Below are 20,113 nucleotides of genomic sequence, written 5' to 3' on the forward strand. Positions count from 1 at the left end.
GGAACGTCACCAATGAAAATAACACTTCTTTATATGAACTCTCAAACAGGGCTTTCCACCACTCTTCTACAGTCAATGTTTGATGCTTGCTGATAATCGAGTCAAAGGCAGTTTTTCTGTGTTGGAGAAACACCGGGCAGAACATCGTCAAATGTTTTATGGTCTCTTTCGGGGCACCACAGAATCTGCATATTAGAGACATATCGGCAAATTGCGTCCAGGTGCTTAAGCGTTCTTTGGTTGCCATTACGTTGAGCCTGAAATGCATGTAAAGTTCTCTCGAATAATGGTCAGGAAAGCAAGTCAAGTAAGTTTGCGGCTGTCCATACGCTCTTGCTTCTCCAGGTACGTCTGACATCAGTTTTGCTTTCAGCCTTAGATCGCAAGTATTAGTCCAGTCTGCTCGCCACAGTTTTTTTTGGCTAGCTCTGGATTGTCGATCAAGGTATTTAGGGTGATGTCGTACAGTTCCAAAACCTCAAGGCAGAGTGCATTCCATTTTGACAAGATCGTGTACGTTTTGCCCAGGTGTGGTTTGTGTAGTATATGAATTTGTGGCGCGGGAGCCTCTAACATCGTTTTTCTAAAGAGGCTTAGCAGTTTCCACGAGACTCTTGCTTGTATGGAGATATATCCCAATTCGTATCTTATACAGACCGTTGGTAGACCTTTGGGTAAGTGTAACACTCTTGACCAGAAGATATTTTCAAGAGAGCTCCATAATGAGTTAGCACATCCAAAAGCATTTTCTCCGCCATAGATCAGGGCTGGGAAAGCTTTTTGTTGGAAGAACGTGATAGTTGGCTTCAATGAGAATTTCCCATATTTTTTATCAGACTAGCTTGACATGCTAGCTGACGACATTTACTTTTAGATGCCTCAGCCCATGGAGCATCATTTCTGCTTGCACTTAACTTCATACCCAAATAAATGGTGTTTTTCACAATCTTGACCTGTTCGTTGGCAAGATACCAGTTGAATTTTCTTCTATTCATTCTGTTAGTTGTCAGTTTTTCAAGAATTAGCACTTCGCATTTTTGTTTGTTTATCTTCAGTCCATTTGTTGTTAAGTAGATTTCAAGAATCGTGAGCTTCCGCTGCAGACCTATTGGTGTGAGGTCAATTAAGATGAGATCATCCGCATATGCCAGATAGTTAATGTGAGAACTATGAATTCTCGCTGGGAACATGTTTGCACCATTAAAGATGTCAGTAATATCTGATATGAACAGGTTGAAAATTATAGCTGCCAAGGGGCATCCCTGTTTGACGCCTTTAAAGGTGTTAATTGGAGCAGATAACAAGCCCTTTCTGTCCAGTATGATCTTAATAGTAGTGTTGGAATGTAGCTCATGAATTGCAGCTAGCAGACAGGGTGGACAATTCCATGCATTTAGTTGTTTCCACAGCAACTCTCTATTTATGCTGTTGAACGTGTATGAGAGGTCTATTAGGGCTAAATAGACTTTGGTGTTAGTCCTGTGAGCTTCCATTTTCAGCAGATTTAAGAGTATCAGGTTCACTCCACATCATATCCCCTTTACAAAGCCTGCTTGTCTTGGGTCCACATGGTTCGATTCTTTGGCCCATTGTAGTAATTTTTGTTGGAGGAGGGTTGCATAAATTTTCTCCAGCACATCCAGCAAGGCTATCGGTCTGTAGTTTTTCGGATTTTTTCTGTCTCCTTTCTTAAAAATTGGAACAATCACAGCGCTCTTCCATGATTTTGGAGTGGTAAAGCACTTGAGTATTCTATCAAACAAGATGATACAGAAATCGGCCCATTGTTCAGGATGACGCTTGATGGTATAATTTGTTAGGCCGTCTGGGCCTGGGGCTCGAGGGGCATTTGCACTTTTAATTACTTGTAGGATGTCATCTCTTTCAAACACCAAGTCCCAGTGAGACAGATGTGGTGCTTTGCACGCCTCAGTTACGTCATCCTTATGAAAAAGGTTAGTGTAGAATGACGCCCATTCGGTTTCTGAAACTGCGTTTGACTGTAATGCATTTTGTGGGGCTAAATTGTTATTTATCAGCCTCCAGAAGTCGGCAGTGTTTTTGTTAGCCATTTCCGACAGCATCAGTTCAGAGTCATTTTGGAGCATGATGATCTTGTGCGACTTGATCCAATTTTTATACGCTTGTCTAATCAGTCTTTTACATTCAGCGGTGTTAACATTCGACATTCTTTAAGCTTTTCTTAGATCGTGCTGCATAGCTCTTTTGCGTTGTAGAATTTTGAGATCAAATTTATGCTTTGGAGTGAAATCAACGTGTCTTAAGATAATTGAGCGTTCTTTAAATTGGGACAGCAGATGTTCATATTCAATGGACTGCATGGTCGTTTGAAATTCAGATGCAATTTCATTTACTTTGTCATCTTGTAAATATAGGCGAAGTCTACACGCCCCGGTTCTAACAGCGTGAGGCCAAGACTCTTGTTCACGTTGCATGTGGTGGATGAATCTTAATTTCACCATATCGTGATCACTGTGTAGCATTTGAATGACTTCAAAGTGAGTGGTCCTTGTATGAATGTTTTCTGATACAAATATATAGTCCAATATCGAACTTTGTCCAAGTCTGCGCCAAGTCACTTGAGCTGGAATATCACCGGTTGTGTTACCGTTCAGCATCGTTAATCCACGCAGATCCATCTCCAGGCACCATTGCTTTGATAGCTGGAGTTGATGACTGGACAATTACCTAGTTTCACTCACTTGATCCTGCTGTCTAATACAGTCAATGTTTAGGTCGCCACATATAATTAGCTTGTCTAGGTTTTCTTTATCCGTCAGATCATCGATCGTAGCTGAGACTTGGTCAATAAATGTTACCCCTCCTGTTGCCAAGTGATTCCAGTATAGGTTTATAATATAGACCAGGGGAGCTAAAGAATTTTCAGAGTGGAGTGAGCTGATAACAGAGACCTGAATATATGGAGAAATGTTCATGGATCTTACAATCCTGAATCCTGAGGCTTTCCTCACCGCCAATAGCAGGCCGGCCATGGGTCTGCCCTTTGTCTGCTTAATTGCTGGGTTCAAAGCTGTCTCAAAGCCTTCAATATTTGGGATTTCACTTAACCAGGTTTCCTGTAAGCAAATTATGTCAAGGTCTTCTGCCCATGCAGTTGAAAAAAGATGCAAGAAGCCTCTTGTGTTCCAGGAACCCATTGTGCAGTTCTTAGGACCACAGTGGGCCTGGCGTTATTTACCCTGGTTCTTATTCAGAGTCCCTGCTACCCAGGTCCAATTGTTAGCCTTTTTCTCTGTGTTGGCAGCAGACTCTACTCCATCACAGTCAGAGCTTGATTTTTGGGCCGCTAGGATTGTTATCCTTATGAGATCTTCCATCTGTGATTTCGTGGATAAGGCTGAGTTTTCAGTGCCAGAACTCAGAACAGGCAACAAGGTCTGTGCAGCAACTAGATCCTTTGCTGCTGACATTTTTTCCCTTTCGGTCTCACGAACAGACACATTTGTTGTGGTGTTTCGTGAGAATCCGAACTGAGAACGATCAGCCACTTTGGAGATATCAAATCCCAATGACATCAACACTGGGCCAGCCTCGAGCAAAGTTTCCACAATCAGCTTAGATTGAACATGTAATATCACAGCATCATTTTTGTTTTCGTTGAAGAATTCCACCACTTTCAGGTCCTCAGATTCAATAGCTTTGAGCGTGGGAACGAGATGACATAACCACAATACGCTGTGGCGATTCAGAATTAAATCGTCAGAAGACTCAATACGTTCCAGTAGAACTTGATGAAACTGTTGTGTTTTTTGGTTAGACGAGTTGGCCTTTAGCCCAGTAGTTGTTTGTGGCTGAGTTTTCTTGGTTTCAGGCATTTTAACTTTACTGTTCATCATAGCTCGTGTGGTATCTGCCGGTTTAAGTATGTCGTGTTGAGCATCCCATGTCAAACCCTCACACCCATGTGACTTTCTGCTTGTTTAGTCCCTAAAATGTTCGTTTGTGGCACATGTGATTTTGTGCTTCAGTGATAAGGCAGCAGCCAACTTCTTTCTTTTCTCGTCAAGAGTCATAAACGCTATAGGAGGCTGTGAGTAATCCTTTTGTGTTGCAGAGGGATGTTGAATCACTTGACACACTCTTCTCGCCGTATAAGGAGGGGGCAGACTCTTTATTTCACTCAGATCACCCTTCTCAGGCAACGTTATGATTGAGGATTCAGTTTTGGTATTATCAATCTTGGGTGATGATTGTTGCAATTCCAAGGGGTTTACGCCTGTGTTATGGGGAGGCAGGCCTTTGTCTGCACTTAAATCCTCAAAGCTTGGGGTGTCTTGTGAAAAACAGGCCCAATTCTTAGATACCCCCCTTACAGTGGAAGAAATAGAGACCGTAATCACCGAAATCCCATCAGGCAAATCCCCAGGACCTGATGGGCTCCGGGGTGAATTTTACAAGACGTACAAGTGCACCATAGCATCGAGATTGCTTGAAACGTATCAAGAGGCGTATGAGAAGAAACAGCTGTCAGACAGCATGTCGGAATCAGTAATTATACCAATCTTCAAACACAGGAAGTCACCACTGGAATGTGCCTCATATAGGCCGATTTCCCTCATTAATCAAGATTCCAAAATCCTTATGGCAGTGCTTGCCAACTGCCTCAAACGGGTAATACCCACGCTGATCCACTTGGACCAGACTGGTTACGTCCCGGGGAGAAACACGTTTGTCGAATCTCCGGAGACTCCACCATGTGATAAAACGGACAAATTCCAGATGGGGCAAATGCGCTATAGCGTCATTAAACGCTGTCAAGGCCTTTGACTCCGTGAATTGGGAGTGGCTGTTGAGTGTCCTCGCCCACTTTGGAATAGGGGAACGGTTCCTCCAGGGGATTAGGCTGCTATATAAAGATCCCAGTGCTAGAGTAAAAACTGGACGACACATTTCAGAGGCCTGGAGGATATACAGGGAAACTAAGCAGGGTTGCCCACTGTCACCGATGTTATATATATTGGCTCTGGAACTGCTGGCGGTCTTCTTTAGAGACGAATATGGGGACATAGGGATACATATAGACGGAGTGGCGCATCAAATTTCGCTGTACACGGATGATATGGTCCTTTTTGTGGGGGACCCGCGAGAAAACGTATCCTGCTTGCTGGAAGCGATTGATGCGTACACTAGACTCTCGGGGATAGCCATCAATAAAGAAAAGTCCTCACTATTCCCCTTGGCAGACCTGAGATTTGGGCCTTATGCAGGCACCGTGCTCCTCTCCGAAATTTGGAGATAGAAATATACCATGACACCGCAGACGCACACAAAATCAATACCTGTGCAGCCCTCGACAGAACACAAAAGGATATGGACTTCTGGGGGACACTTCCACTGGGAATGATAGGGAGAGCGGCCCTCTTGAAGATGGTGGTATTGCCACGCTTGTCATATTACTTTACGAACATCCCATATGATATACCCAGGGCCTTCTTCACACAGCTGGACACAACAGCATGAAAGTTTCTGTGGGGGGGTGTAGGATTGCCATGACGACTCTGCAAAGAGACTACCAAGCAGGAGGCCTTTGTTTGCTGGATTTCGAAAGGTACTACCTGGCGGGGCACTTGCAATTCGTAGTCAAATGATTGGGGGAAGAGGCAACAATAGACACAATAATCTTTCAGCCGGCACTGAAATTGTACTACCTAGGGGAACTGCCATGGATCGATAAATCTCTGCTCAAGACTCATGGTCAGGCTCACAATAACCATGTGGACCAGGGCATGGAAACTCCAGGGGATGAAAGATCCCTGCTCGATACAGATCCCCCTGGCGGGATTTGCAGTCCCAGACACAGGAACACTTACAACATATATATTCCAGTGGGAGGCCAAGGGTGTAGCACAGATAGGAGATCTGAGGAAAGAGGGACAATGGGGGGGATTCCTAAGCCTCGTGGAGGACCAAGATATACATGGAGGCCAATTTATTCTACATGCCAGCATGATGAGGACAATCAAGAGGAGATGGGCGGAATGGCCGGAGGAAGACGATACAGGGGAGGGTTGGATGCGTGGTATGAAATCCCAGAAGGAGGACACACCGCCTCTAGATTATATGAAGAGCTGTTAAAATCCGGCAACGCACAAGTGCTACAGATGAGAGAACTCTGGGAAGGGGAGCTCCAGAGGCCCTTTAGCGAACAGGAATGGGCTACAGTGCTGAGATATCCAGAAAAAGTGTCCAGGAACGCAAGATTCAGACAAGTGCAGTTATACCTTATGCACATGGCATATTCTAAACCCAGATTAATGGGATTGGAAGAACCCCGTAAATGCTGAGGAAGAAGCCGACATGTTGCATATGTTTTGGGCTTGCTCATTGGTACAGACTTTCTGGGGGGTGGAATTAAGGAAAAGGTGGCAGGGGGTGGAATCCTAATGCAATATGGAATCCTGAGTCATACTTATTGGGCCTTTTTCCCAGAGGAGGCAGACAAAAAACACACCTGGATAAAATGAAGGATTTGCTTTGCATATTGGCCAAACGGCGGATAGCAATGGCGTGGACCTCCAGTGTGGGCTCAAGTGTAGAATCATGTTGGTCTGATCTCCAGAGATGGGCAGTGGTGGAAACAGTGGTGTGGACAAGAGCTGTGCAGTGGGGGGAAGGGGAAAGTGGGCAAAAGATACTGACATGGAACTCCCTAATGCAAGACCTATTTGGACAAGGGGTGGAGAGCAATATAGTTGACCCCAGGAGAGCACAGGCACACTAACCAAAAAAATAGACAGATGCACGTGGATCCCCCTGCATGAGCCGGTGAGCAAGAGAGATTGATCAGAGACTGACCAACTGGACAGCTAAGACCAGGGCAGCAAGGCCGCAGAATTGCTCCATGATGGAAATGAGAAGGCAGAATCTTTTATTATGTTTTAAGACACTTACCTTCAGAGGCTTACCAGAGTTCAAAAGCATTTTGGTCTTCAGAAACTCAACATCTACGCGCCCCTGTGTGATTGCAGGATGGATGTGATGCTGGAAATGCATCGGAGGGACAGAGCCTCTGTATCCTTGTCCTTTACTGCTTTTTATCGTGTGTTCTGTCGTATTTTCCGCGCAGGAGTCATGTGGGACTCCTGGCAGTGCAGCTTGTTAAGACGGATTTCTGAACTCTGTCCTGGTGGCGCAGAAGTTCAGAAGGCCAACCTAATTACTTGGAACAGGGTAACCTCTGGACAAGCCAGACCAATCAAGGTAGCGATCGCGGCGGTCAAGACTAGGTCTCAAGAGGGGTGAGGGTGACTGAAAGCCCGCAATGAGCACACAAAGCAAGAGCGCTTACAAACTACTCCAAACAGTTGTTATATCAAAAATAGATACACATTTATTTTAAGGCCTTTAAAATAATGACCGTAGCGAGAAAATCACAATATCACAATATTAAACCAACACATACCATATCAACACAATATATATACAAATACACAGTCGCAAGCGTTTAAAGCACGAAATATGTAGTCCACCTGAAAGGAAAGGAAAACAGGCAGTGCGATAACGCTTTAGACTCAGTTCGCCTTCAGAGGCACCTAACTAGATGGAAGTCCGAGCCCTGCGAAGAGTGGAGCCTTGTGCTCAAAGTACCTGCCACGCCGGTGCCAACGGGCAAAAGGGGAAGCTCTTCAGAGGAAGTCAGGCAGTTCGGGTTAGTGCACCGCAGAAGGAGAACAGGTTCCGCAACTCAAGCGCAGCCTCCACAGTGGGCAGAAGCAGAGCGCGAGTACGGCCAAAAGGGTGCTGTTTTTTACACAGCAGGGAAAAGCAATGGGATACTGCAGGAGGGCGACCAGATCCTAGCTAAACTACTCACCGGTCCCCGAAGCAAGCAGACCCAGGCTTCTCCACGTAGTTTCAGCAGCTGGCAGGTTCAGAAGAGCAGGGAACGCCTCGTAGTCGTGTAGAGCAAAAAGACGTCCCAATCGACGAAACCAGCACAGTTTTGTTGTCGCAGCAGGACAACGGAGCGGCCGTGTGTATTCAAGCCAAATGTACACTCCTCCCTTCAGACTTGGGAACGCCAAGTGTACGAAGCGTGGGAGAGTGACAAGGACTCGAAATACAACACAACCTGGCGGCAGTTACAGAGCAGGACTCCCTTGTAAGCTGGTCAGTCAACTGGATGGCCCAGAGACACTTCCGAAGGCTTACTTGGCAGGAGATGATGAAGTCGCCGGGAATAGCTGTTCCTGCTATTCCAAAGGTCGAAGCACCAGTACAGGCCTTCTGGTTCGATCCAAGGAGGAAAGGGTTTCACAGGACGACAGCAGTGCAAAGGAGGATTCCTTCAGCGGGTCACCAGCGATTCCTCGGTCCAGCCTCTTGGTTGCAGGATACTTGGCTCCTGTATTCCTTCGTTCGTGAGAACTCAGGAGATCGACATGGTAGTGGTGTTTCCAGCTCCCTCTTATCCACGGTTCCCTTCGCGCCAAAACGGAGGGGAGCCAATGGGAGATCCGCACATCAACACACATACCATACGTGGACCAATCACGGACCACGGTGGTCCCAGGCATTCACACCACCCCAGACTCTCTGGCACCCAGGATGTGTATTGGGACCAGACATCCCAGCCCACACCCTGGAGGCACACAAACGACATGTAGAAGCCCGCGAAAGCAACCACGTTTCGCGGGAAAGTACATGCCCAAATAAGGAAGGCCCCGGGTCGCCCGACCTGGGGAAGGTGAAGGGAGCAAGACGGTCAGTGGACAAGACAAAGGAGCCTCGTGGTCTGGCCATTTTGGGAGCCAGGCCACCATTTTGGGTTCAGTGCGAAAAACGTGCTCAGAACGCCAAAAGGAGCTCAAAATAAACAAAACGATCGCTGCCACCATTCGAGTCCCTGAATGACTTGCACCGATCAAATACCATCCTAAAAGAGTATCTAGGGTCTGTAGAAGGCTAGAGACCCAAGAGAGCTGTAACTTAGCTTACAGTGCCCTCTTGTGTCATGTTGCACTAAAGCCGCAACACGATAAAAGAAACTACGGGAAACAGCGTTCCCCGGTACTGACTGTCTTAAGGGAATGTCAGTTTCCCCGTAAGAAAAGGAGCGAAAGCCCAGAGAAGTGCGGCAGAAGGCTGTACTTCTCTGGCAAAGTCAAGAACAAGGTTAAAAACAATAGCAAAAAGTTTAGGGGTTGCCACATGGAAGGAAAATTACCTACAATTACGAAATCTTTCCTAACACTCGCCCCTCCCAGACTATGGACAGGGGGAACTAATCCACCCCTGGATGAGTCTCTTGTTCAGGTCGGTAAAACATTCTGGACAACCCATCAGCATTGCTATGTTGGACACCTGGCCTATGCTCAATAGTGAAGTCGAAGCCTTGTAGACTTATGGACCACCTAAGCAACTTTGGATTCTCCCCCTTCATGTTCATTAGCCACTTTAACGGCTTATGGTCAGTTTGCACAGTGAAGTGGGTCCCATAGAGGTAGGGCCTCAGCTTCCTTAGGGCCCACACAACAGAGAAACATTCTTTCTCTACCGTGGACCATCTGAGCTCTCTGTCCTTAAGCTGGCGACTAATAAAACTGATAGGGTGTTCCTTACCCTTCTCATCTACTTGTGATAGTACAGCTCCTATCCCAGTGTCAGAGGCATCCGTCTGCATGATAAAAGGTCTTTGATAATCAGGGGCCCTTAGGACAGGGGCCTGGCACAAGGAGTCTTTTAAGCCATTGAAGGCCTTCTCACACTCGTCGGTCCAAGTTACCTTCTTGGGTTTCGTCGGAGTTGTGAGGGCAGTCAGAGGAGCAGCTATGGTGCCATAGTCTGCCACAAAATTGCGGTAATACCCCGTGAGTCCTAAAAAGGCTCTCACTTGGGTTTGCGTAGTGGGGGTAGGCCAGTCTTGTACCGCTGGTACCTTACTGGATAGAGGCTGTCTCCTCCCTCCACCTACTTCATGTCCAAGGTAAACCACTGAGCCTTGTCCATTTTGGTGAGGGGCCACTCGGACACCCTCAAAAGAGCTAACTGAAGGACTGCTTGGGAACAGGTCGGGGAGAGGTTCAGACTCCTCTTCCTCAACGTCTGAAGCCAATAGCAGTGCTGCGATTTCGACGCTTGGGACGAAAGCCTTCAGCCTATTCATGTGAAACACTTTGGGAGCCTGTCCAGGCCTTCCAAGGTCCACTGAATAGTTAACCTCACCCAGGGGCTCCACCACTGGGTAAGGGCCTGACCATTTGTCCTGTAAAGCTCGAGGCCTTATGAGATTCATGATCAGGACTTGCTGACCAAGTGTAAAGTTGATGAGGGAAGCTTTCTGGTCGTACCAATGTTTCACCAGCGCTTGCCCTGCCTTCAATTTATCACTGGCCAAGCCCATCAGAAGTACCATCCGTTTTCTGAGCCCTAGCACATAATCAACTACATTGGTAGTAACAGGGGGAGTGGGCATCTCCCATCCCTCTTTGACGATGGCTAAGGGTCCCCGTACGGGATGACCGAACAGAAGTTCGAAGGGGCTGAAGCCAACACCCTCCTGTGGTACCTCTCTGTAGGCAAACAGTAAGCATGAAACAAGAAGATCCCATTTTCTTCTCTGAGGCTCCTCCAGAGCCCCAATCATGCTCGTTAACGTCCTGTCGAAACGCCCCCCCAGACCATTGGTCTGGGGGTGGTATGCAGAACAGAACCTGTAGGTGACCCCACATTCTTTCCACATAGCCTGCCGATACTTCGACATAAAGTTGCTGCCATGATCCGACACAACTTCTTTAGGGAAGCCAACCCTAGTAAATATGCCAAGTAAAGCTTTTGCAACTGACTTGGCAGTTACAGTTTTCAATGGGATGGCCTCAGGATATCTGGTTGCATGGTCGACCAGCACCAGGATAAACCTATTGCCCGAAGATGTTTGCGGGTCAAGGGGACCAACGATGTCGATCCCTACCCTTTCAAATGGTACCCCCACAACTGGGAGCGGTACCAACGGAGCTTGGATTGTCGCGCCAACCTTACCAGACAACTGGCAGGAGGCACAACTCCTGCAGTGACTTTCTACTTGCACCCCCATCTTGGGCCAGTAGAAGTGCATGGATAACCTTTGCTTGGTCCTCTTCATACCAAGGTGACCAGCAAGGGGAACTTCATGCGCCAACTGCAGGAGGAAGGGCCTAACAGCAAGGGGAACCACCAACCTCCTATGGTCTCCTTCTGTAGACACTGTGGGCTCACTATACAGGAATCCACCTTCCTGGTAAATCCTATGCATCCCAGGAGGTTCACCCTCAAGCTGGGAGCAGGCCTGTCTCCTTAGGCCTTCCAGAGATGGGCACTCACGTTGGCCTTTACTGAATTCGTCCCTATCAGGACCTCCTTCAACTAACAAGTCTTTTAGTTCAGGATGATCGTTGGGGTCGAATACTTCAGGCATCGCCACCTCCTCGTCAGGCCCGGGCGATTGACCAACTTCCTCCACCGCAGTGGTAGGCGAGCTCGGGGGAATATTCTCTTTCCCTCGTCTTGACTTGTAGACTCCTTTCGCCTTGGGTTTCTCCTTCGGCTGGGGCAGCGTATTGGACTTGGCCAATGCTGCCCGTGCTTGAGACCGTGTGTAGGGTCTTTCGGCAGTGTCTCCTACGAGCCCTAAAGCTCTGAGATCATTACCCAACAAGACCTTTCCCGGGACGTTTCTCTGAATGCTCACTGGAATCCTGACTGCTGTACCATTTAAAGTAAGATTTACAGGGATCACGGGAAACATACGGAGGGGGCCGTCAGCCAACTTAGTGGGCATCAGAGTAGCTCTGGCAACTTCCTCTGAGTCTACCAAGGTAGAATCCACTACAGTGCGACTGCACCCACTATCCCTAAGAGCTGGAGTATCCACTCCATTGGTCAGCACACTGTCTTTAAAGTAGTGCTTGGTATTATCTGGAATCCTAGCATACACCTCTGCGACTTTAGGCTCCCAGGAACCCAGGGACACTAAAACTACCTCAGCCTCTATTCCGCTGGGAAATGAGTCTGAGGAGAAGGATGCTCCTGTAATCTCTTCTTCCTCGTAGGAGGAGAAGGCGAGATTAGCGGAGTGGACCCCCAAAGGTCTAACCTTACAACGGGGATCCCCCTTCACATGGTCAGTTGCTCCACAAGAAAAACAAGCCCCATTGGGTCTGTTTACGTAGGGAGGCTTATTGTAACCAGAGTTCTGTTTCGGAGGCTGTCCTCCACTACCCTGTGAGTTCTCTTGTGTCTTACCCTTGTTTTTCTTTTTGTGGCCCTTATGGGAAGAAGATTTAGCAGATTCCCCACCCTCCATATCTTTGGACTTTTTCCCTTCCTCCTGCTTACCAGGATGAGTTTTGTCCTTATGGGACACTCGATGTGACACCCATAAGTCTGCTGCAATGGCCAGCTTCTTAGGATCTATCTCCTTCGAATCGGCCAAATGCTGCTTAAGCTCCGGGGAAGAAGAAGCAAAAATATGTTCCAGCATGACAAGATTTATCATGCCTTCGAAGGTAGAAACCTTATAACCTTCGACCCAGCCAGTTAAGTTTTTCAAAGATTCAGCGACATAAGATACCCAAGTACCACCTTCCTTTTTCTTATACTCTCGAAAACGCTTTAAATATTGGGCCGGAGTCTTCCCAAACTTTAAAATGAGAGTTTGCTTTAACATTGCGAAATCAGCCTGCTCAGCCTTCGACATTTCCATAATGGCACTGCAGCCAGAATGGGGCAGTCTACTGAGCAACCACGCAATCTTATCAGCATTGTCAACTTCTTGAACCTCGCATGCATACTCAAACGCATTCAGCCAGTCCATAATGTCATTCCTTTCTTCATACACACTGAGCAGATCTTTCGGAAACCGTGGATGAGAGGAAGCCCCAGACCCATGTCCAGGACCCTTGGATCCATTTGCAACCTGAAGCTTGGCCAGTTCCAACTGGTGATCCCTGTCTTTCTGTTTTTCTGCCTGTTCGATTTTTAGCTTGGCTATGCTGAATTCAAGCTCCTGCTGCCTAAACCGCAGCTCTTGCTTCTTGAATTCAAGCATAGCCTCCCCATCAAGACTGGCAGAGGAAACATTAGACATCACATCCTCCCTGTCCTCGTGGTCGCGATGGATCAGTGCAGCGGCAGAACCGTCGGTTCTACCAGTGAGAGCAGCCCCACCACCTTCTGCACTGTCCTCGGAAGTTATAGCGTCAAGCTGCACTTCTTGCCACGCCACAATTCTCTGGATCATTTCCAATTTTGTGCCTTGAGAGGAAACACCTCTCTCTGCACACATCTTTTTCAGCGTTTCTGATTTGGAAGCATTTAAAGTTAACAAGGTATTTGCTTCCATACTGTTTGATAGGACTATGGCCTTTTTAAAGTTATATTACAACAATTCACTACGTGTACTGTTTGTAATAACCTGAAATGCCTTAGTTCGAGCGCAACACTGGATACCTTCAGTCGTATCCCACCGCTGTACACCAATTTGTTAAGACGGATTTCTGAACTCTGTCCTGGTGGCGCAGAAGTTCAGAAGGCCAACCTAATTACTTGGAACAGGGTAACCTCTGGACAAGCCAGACCAATCAAGGTAGCGATCGCGGCGGTCAAGACTAGGTCTCAAGAGGGGTGAGGGTGACTGAAAGCCCGCAATGAGCACACAAAGCAAGAGCGCTTACAAACTACTCCAAACAGTTGTTATATCAAAAATAGATACACATTTATTTTAAGGCCTTTAAAATAATGACCGTAGCGAGAAAATCACAATATCACAATATTAAACCAACACATACCATATCAACACAATATATATACAAATACACAGTCGCAAGCGTTTAAAGCACGAAATATGTAGTCCACCTGAAAGGAAAGGAAAACAGGCAGTGCGATAACGCTTTAGACTCAGTTCGCCTTCAGAGGCACCTAACTAGATGGAAGTCCGAGCCCTGCGAAGAGTGGAGCCTTGTGCTCAAAGTACCTGCCACGCCGGTGCCAACGGGCAAAAGGGGAAGCTCTTCAGAGGAAGTCAGGCAGTTCGGGTTAGTGCACCGCAGAAGGAGAACAGGTTCCGCAACTCAAGCGCAGCCTCCACAGCGGGCAGAAGCAGAGCGCGAGTACGGCCAAAAGGGTGCTGTTTTTTACACAGCAGGGAAAAGCAATGGGATACTGCAGGAGGGCGACCAGATCCTAGCTAAACTACTCACCGGTCCCCGAAGCAAGCAGACCCAGGCTTCTCCACGTAGTTTCAGCAGCTGGCAGGTTCAGAAGAGCAGGGAACGCCTCGTAGTCGTGTAGAGCAAAAAGACGTCCCAATCGACGAAACCAGCACAGTTTTGTTGTCGCAGCAGGACAACGGAGCGGCCGTGTGTATTCAAGCCAAATGTACACTCCTCCCTTCAGACTTGGGAACGCCAAGTGTACGAAGCGTGGGAGAGTGACAAGGACTCGAAATACAACACAACCTGGCGGCAGTTACAGAGCAGGACTCCCTTGTAAGCTGGTCAGTCAACTGGATGGCCCAGAGACACTTCCGAAGGCTTACTTGGCAGGAGATGATGAAGTCGCCGGGAATAGCTGTTCCTGCTATTCCAAAGGTCGAAGCACCAGTACAGGCCTTCTGGTTCGATCCAAGGAGGAAAGGGTTTCACAGGACGACAGCAGTGCAAAGGAGGATTCCTTCAGCGGGTCACCAGCGATTCCTCGGTCCAGCCTCTTGGTTGCAGGATACTTGGCTCCTGTATTCCTTCGTTCGTGAGAACTCAGGAGATCGACATGGTAGTGGTGTTTCCAGCTCCCTCTTATCCACGGTTCCCTTCGCGCCAAAACGGAGGGGAGCCAATGGGAGATCCGCACATCAACACACATACCATACGTGGACCAATCACGGACCACAGTGGTCCCAGGCATTCACACCACCCCAGACTCTCTGGCACCCAGGATGTGTATTGGGACCAGACATCCCAGCCCACACCCTGGAGGCACACAAACGACATGTAGAAGCCCGCGAAAGCAACCACGTTTCGCGGGAAAGTACATGCCCAAATAAGGAAGGCCCCGGGTCGCCCGACCTGGGGAAGGTGAAGGGAGCAAAACGGTCAGTGGACAAGACAAAGGAGCCTTGTGGTCTGGCCATTTTGGGAGCCAGGCCACCATTTTGGGTTCAGTGCGAAAAACGTGCTCAGAACGCCAAAAGGAGCTCAAAATAAACAAAACGATCGCTGCCACCATTCGAGTCCCTGAATGACTTGCACCGATCAAATACCATCCTAAAAGAGTATCTAGGGTCTGTAGAAGGCTAGAGACCCAAGAGAGCTGTAACTTAGCTTACAGTGCCCTCTTGTGTCATGTTGCACTAAAGCCGCAACACGATAAAAGAAACTACGGGAAACAGCGTTCCCCGGTACTGACTGTCTTAAGGGCATGTCAGTTTCCCCGTAAGAAAGGAGCGAAAGCCCAGAGAAGTGCGGCAGAAGGCTGTACTTCTCTGGCAAAGTCAAGAACAAGGTTAAAAACAATAGCAAAAAGTTTAGGGGTTGCCACATGGAAGGAAAATTACCTACAATTACGAAATCTTTCCTAACACAGCTCTCTCTCTTTTGGTTTGGTGAACGGACCCATGGGATACCCTTATGGCACCCATGGGTGGGGGTGCAACCCGGTGCCCCTAGTTTATGTGCAAACGTGTGACCTTGGACACATTTAGTTTCGATCCTCTTAAAGCGGATCCGGCCTACTGACTCTGAATTCACGGTTTTACTTTGCCTTCCTCTCTTGTTATGTTCTTGTAAAAGTGTTCGGATCTGTTTCAATTTGTTCTCTGCTTTTCTCTCCCTTTTTAAAATGAACTATTAGAGTGCCATCTACGTTAAGCGCTCACCGCTGTCTGAAAATAAGTGGGGCTTTACTTAAGACTTGCCTAATATTCTTTTAAGGGAGTGTATATCTTTTAGTGACCGTGTTTTTGAATTGCTTACTATTAGTGCCTGTGTGTTTTTCTAGATGTGGTTTTAAATAAATAATTATATCTCTTTTACACCAAGCCCTGGTCAGTGTTTACTTGTTCTATTGTGTGCTCTTGACATATTGTGAATACTCTGTATACTGCCTAACTCTTCTTGAGGGAAGTCTGACTGCTCAGCCACAGCTACCAAGTGAATCTGTGTGGTACAGACTGCTACCAAGTGGGTTTACTGCCAAACACCTGTAGTCTTAAATCTTTTGCAGTTTTCCCAGAGGGAACTGCACAGGTTTCTTCCTAACAATGTTTTGGTATAGTTTGGAGCCTTAGGCGTTTTAGGCCCTACCTTACGGGGTCTACCTTCAAGGTCCAAACAGATCATAAGCCCCTGAAGTGGCTTATACAGCTGAAGGGTGAGAACCCGAAACTGCTCAGGTGGTCCATTAGCCTGCAAGGGCTAGACTTCACCATAGAGCACAGACCAGGGAAGAGTCACGATAATGCAGATGGCCTTTCCAGAAGGTATGTTGACCGTCTGGATGAGGGTGTCTATCCCGTGGGAGATTAGGCACCCTCCACCTCAGTCTGGGGGGGCGACTGTGATGCTGGAAATGCATCGGAGGGACAGGGCCTCCATATCCTTGTCCTTTACTGCTTTTTATCGTGTGTTCTGTCGTGTTTTCCGCGCAGGAGTTCATGTGGGACTCCTGGCGGTGCAGCTCTCTCTCTTTTGGTTTGGTGAACGGACCCGTGGGATACCCTTATGGCACCCATGGGCAGGGGTGCAACCCGGTGCCCCTAGTGTATGTTTTTGGGCACCTATGGGTGGCCCACAGAGCAGGGTATGGGCTGGTGGCAGGTGCGCAGAGTATCCTCCATTTTGGGATACCCCGGCCCTGCCATTGGGATCAGTTGATTCCGGATGGAAAACAAAATGGCCCCTGCCGCCTCTTGCTTTCTATTACCCATTACCTTGTTTTCCCAAAGTCCTGGGAAGCCCTGACTCTGTCCCTTCCCCCTGACTGGCTGTTGGGTGGAAGTGCCATATATGGTGTTGTTGTGAAGGCCCGGCCAGACTAGCTGGAGCCTTCCCGGTGATGTATGTTGTGGGTACCTCCTGTGGGTGGGACCTGGGTGAATAGAGTGTGTGACGAATATTCATTCTGTGTTGTGGATGTCTAGTATCTGGTGGTTGACACAATGACTGAGACAGCCCTGCCCGAAACCGGTATGAATGCAGATTGGAGTGTTGAATGGCTTGGTACTTGCCCCAATACACATAACTTGTTGTGAGTGCCTGGAGAGAAGTGAATGGCCTGAATACCTCGTATGCCTGATTGGCTGCCTGCCTGCATGAATGCCCTTAGCCGTGATTGGATGCTTGAGTGTGACCCAGCGGAATGAATGGGAGATCAACAGTATATCTGGGGACCTCTCACTGCTAGGAATCGTGTTCAGAAGCTGAAGTCCACTACGACGATTAACTGGAGTAACTGAAGCTTGACCTTGAAGCCCTGCTGGACGAGAAGAATTGCTGTTGCTCTCCTTCACAATCTGAAAGCTGCTGTGTCTCCAAGGACTGACCCAGAGAGGACCCGGTAAGGCGCCCTCTTCCCGAGCTACGAGGGACCTTCGTGCACAGCTGATCTTTGACAAAGCTCCCTGGTAGACAGACCTTCGACAGGCTGCCGACCCGAGACGGGGACTGCCGCGGAATCTCAAAGAGAAGCACTCGGACTGTTGTCCGCCACTGTCGACGACCGCCATCGCCGACCGGAGCCGCCATGCTCCCGTTTGCCTAAGAACTTCATTTTGATCATCGGACGCTCTCGTCTGCATCGTCGCCCGCTTTATCCCGCTGGAGAAGACCCGACCGTTGACGCGCTGATGAGCATCTGCCGGTGGGTTTCCCGCCACCTAAGGACCACAGAGACGCCGACGACTCGACGCCCTTGCTGGGCCACAGTTCTTCATCATCTCTTTTACGGTCCAGAACTATCGTCACTGAGGTGCCCCGCACGCCTCTTCCTTCCTTGCAGGACGCCAACGCTCTGTCGTCGACGAGCACCGCTAGGAACGAAGCTGCCACTTCACTGCCGTAGTTCAACCTGTCGCCGTCGGACGTTCGACGACCCGTGACTCCTGCCTTAAAGGGAGGGCACTCAAGAAGGGCCGTCGATTCCCCAACACCCAATGCCGAGTTCCTCGAAGCCTCTCGACGATCCGTGGCTCCTGCTTTAAAGGGAGTCACTCAAGAAGGATCGGTCGACGCATCTTCGGAGAACTCTACTCCACCAGGTACATTGGGGGGGGTAAAACCTTAATAGGAAGAAATAAGACTATTGAACATTACATGGACTGGGCTTGTGCTATATATCTTTATTTACAGGTTGCCCAGGTATGGGGATCTCCACACAGAACTGTGCATAGCGGTAGGGGTCAGCATTCTGCCTATTGTTTCAACCATCTTGCGTTCCTTCCTATCTCTATTGCTGGTTTCCTCGTTATTGATCTGTGTGACATTTTAACCGTACAGTTGATGCACTTTAATGAGATTTGGTAACATTGGTGGTACCACTTTAGAATTGTATATATTTATCATTATTGACTTCCGAGTACAAAGTGCATTATTGTGATCGTGTACATACCTTTGAATATTAATTATATAAAGACTGTGTTTTCAGTAATACAGTGTGTGGATATTCCTTTGTGGGGGTTCGGGGACTACACTGTACTTAAGAACCAGCCTGCATCACCTCCTGAGAAGCTAGGCCTTCATTGCTCGTCGATTGCTACCACAATAGAGAATCTTGGCTGGGGTCTTCTGTGCCTCTCCTCTACCATATAGAGAGCAGAAGTACAGACACCCACTACCAGTCTTTACACTGGTGGCAGCGGTGGGATGCTTATGGTTTTAAGAATCAGTGTATAAGCGTGCCACTTACAAAATATCCGCACTTTATTAAATTAAGGTTTGGTTGTGTACAAAATAACTGCATTACAAGCAATGGAGTCTATTGCAAATGGCAAATTGACTCGGATGAGCTTAGAGGCTCTCCAGAGTGCTTGTGAAGCCAGGCAGTTAGACTTTGTGGATAAGTCTAGGGCTGAGCTGATAGCTGCCCTGGTGGACTACCAGACCGATGGTGAAACTCTTGATGAGGGGGGGAATGCAACCAATGAGGACTCTGCCCCTGGGGTTTCTACTGCATCTGTTTGTGGGAATGCTGCCATTCCTGCTGCCTCTATTCCGAACCCCAGCAATTCCTTGGAGCTTCAGTTATTAAGGATGAAATTGGCCTTTGAATATCGCAAGTTGGAAATAGATGCTGAGCTTAAGAAGGAGGAGCTGGCTCAACAAGTTGAACTCAAGATTAGGGATCTTGAACTCAAAGACAAGGACACTGAATGTCAGAGAATCCAGCTAGAGAAAGCTAGAGTGGAGACTTCACCGAAACCCAGTGAGAGTGTCAGGTCCCCAGCAACTAAATTTATGAAAGATTTGGTTGGTGTGTTTGTGGAGGGTTCTGATATCCTCCAATGGATTGAAGCTTTTGAAATGGCTTGTGCAATTCATGATGTTGACAAAAGAGATTGGGCTAAGTGTGTGCTAAGCAGAGTGCCTCAAACTGGATATGACTGTATTCTGAAGCTGAGTGTGTAAGAAAGGGGTCAGTATGAGTGTATGAAATCTGCTTTGATTGCCAAGTTTGGCAAGACACCTACCCAATACCTTAAACGGTTCAGGGATTTTAAGAAAAGAGACAATGTATCTTGGGTTGACTGGGTGAGTGCTGTGCACATGAATATGATGGGGTGGATTGATGGTTTCAAGGTGAAAACTTTTGTTGAATTGTCTCACCTGTTGTTTTTTGAGCATTTTTCTGAAGCCTGTTCACCGGAGCTGCGCCAGTATGTTGCTGACCAGAACATTTTGGATCCCTTTAAGCTGGCTAGGTTGGCTGACAAGTGGGTCTCCCACTGGGTGTCCCCTAAGGACTCCAGTGGGAAGGACAAGGACAAAGAAAAGGAGGCCTCTCAGAAAGCTGAGGAGTCCCAAAAGCAGCCACAGTCGAATAAACCTAAACCCTCCTCTCCGAAGACCCAAAAATCTAGTGGGGATAAGTCATCTGTGGGTGGGAA

This window comes from Ambystoma mexicanum, chromosome 1q (genome assembly GCF_040938575.1).
Source record: "Ambystoma mexicanum isolate Mex_15411 chromosome 1q, UKY_AmexF1_1, whole genome shotgun sequence".
NCBI classification, from domain to species: Eukaryota; Metazoa; Chordata; class Amphibia; order Caudata; family Ambystomatidae; genus Ambystoma; species Ambystoma mexicanum.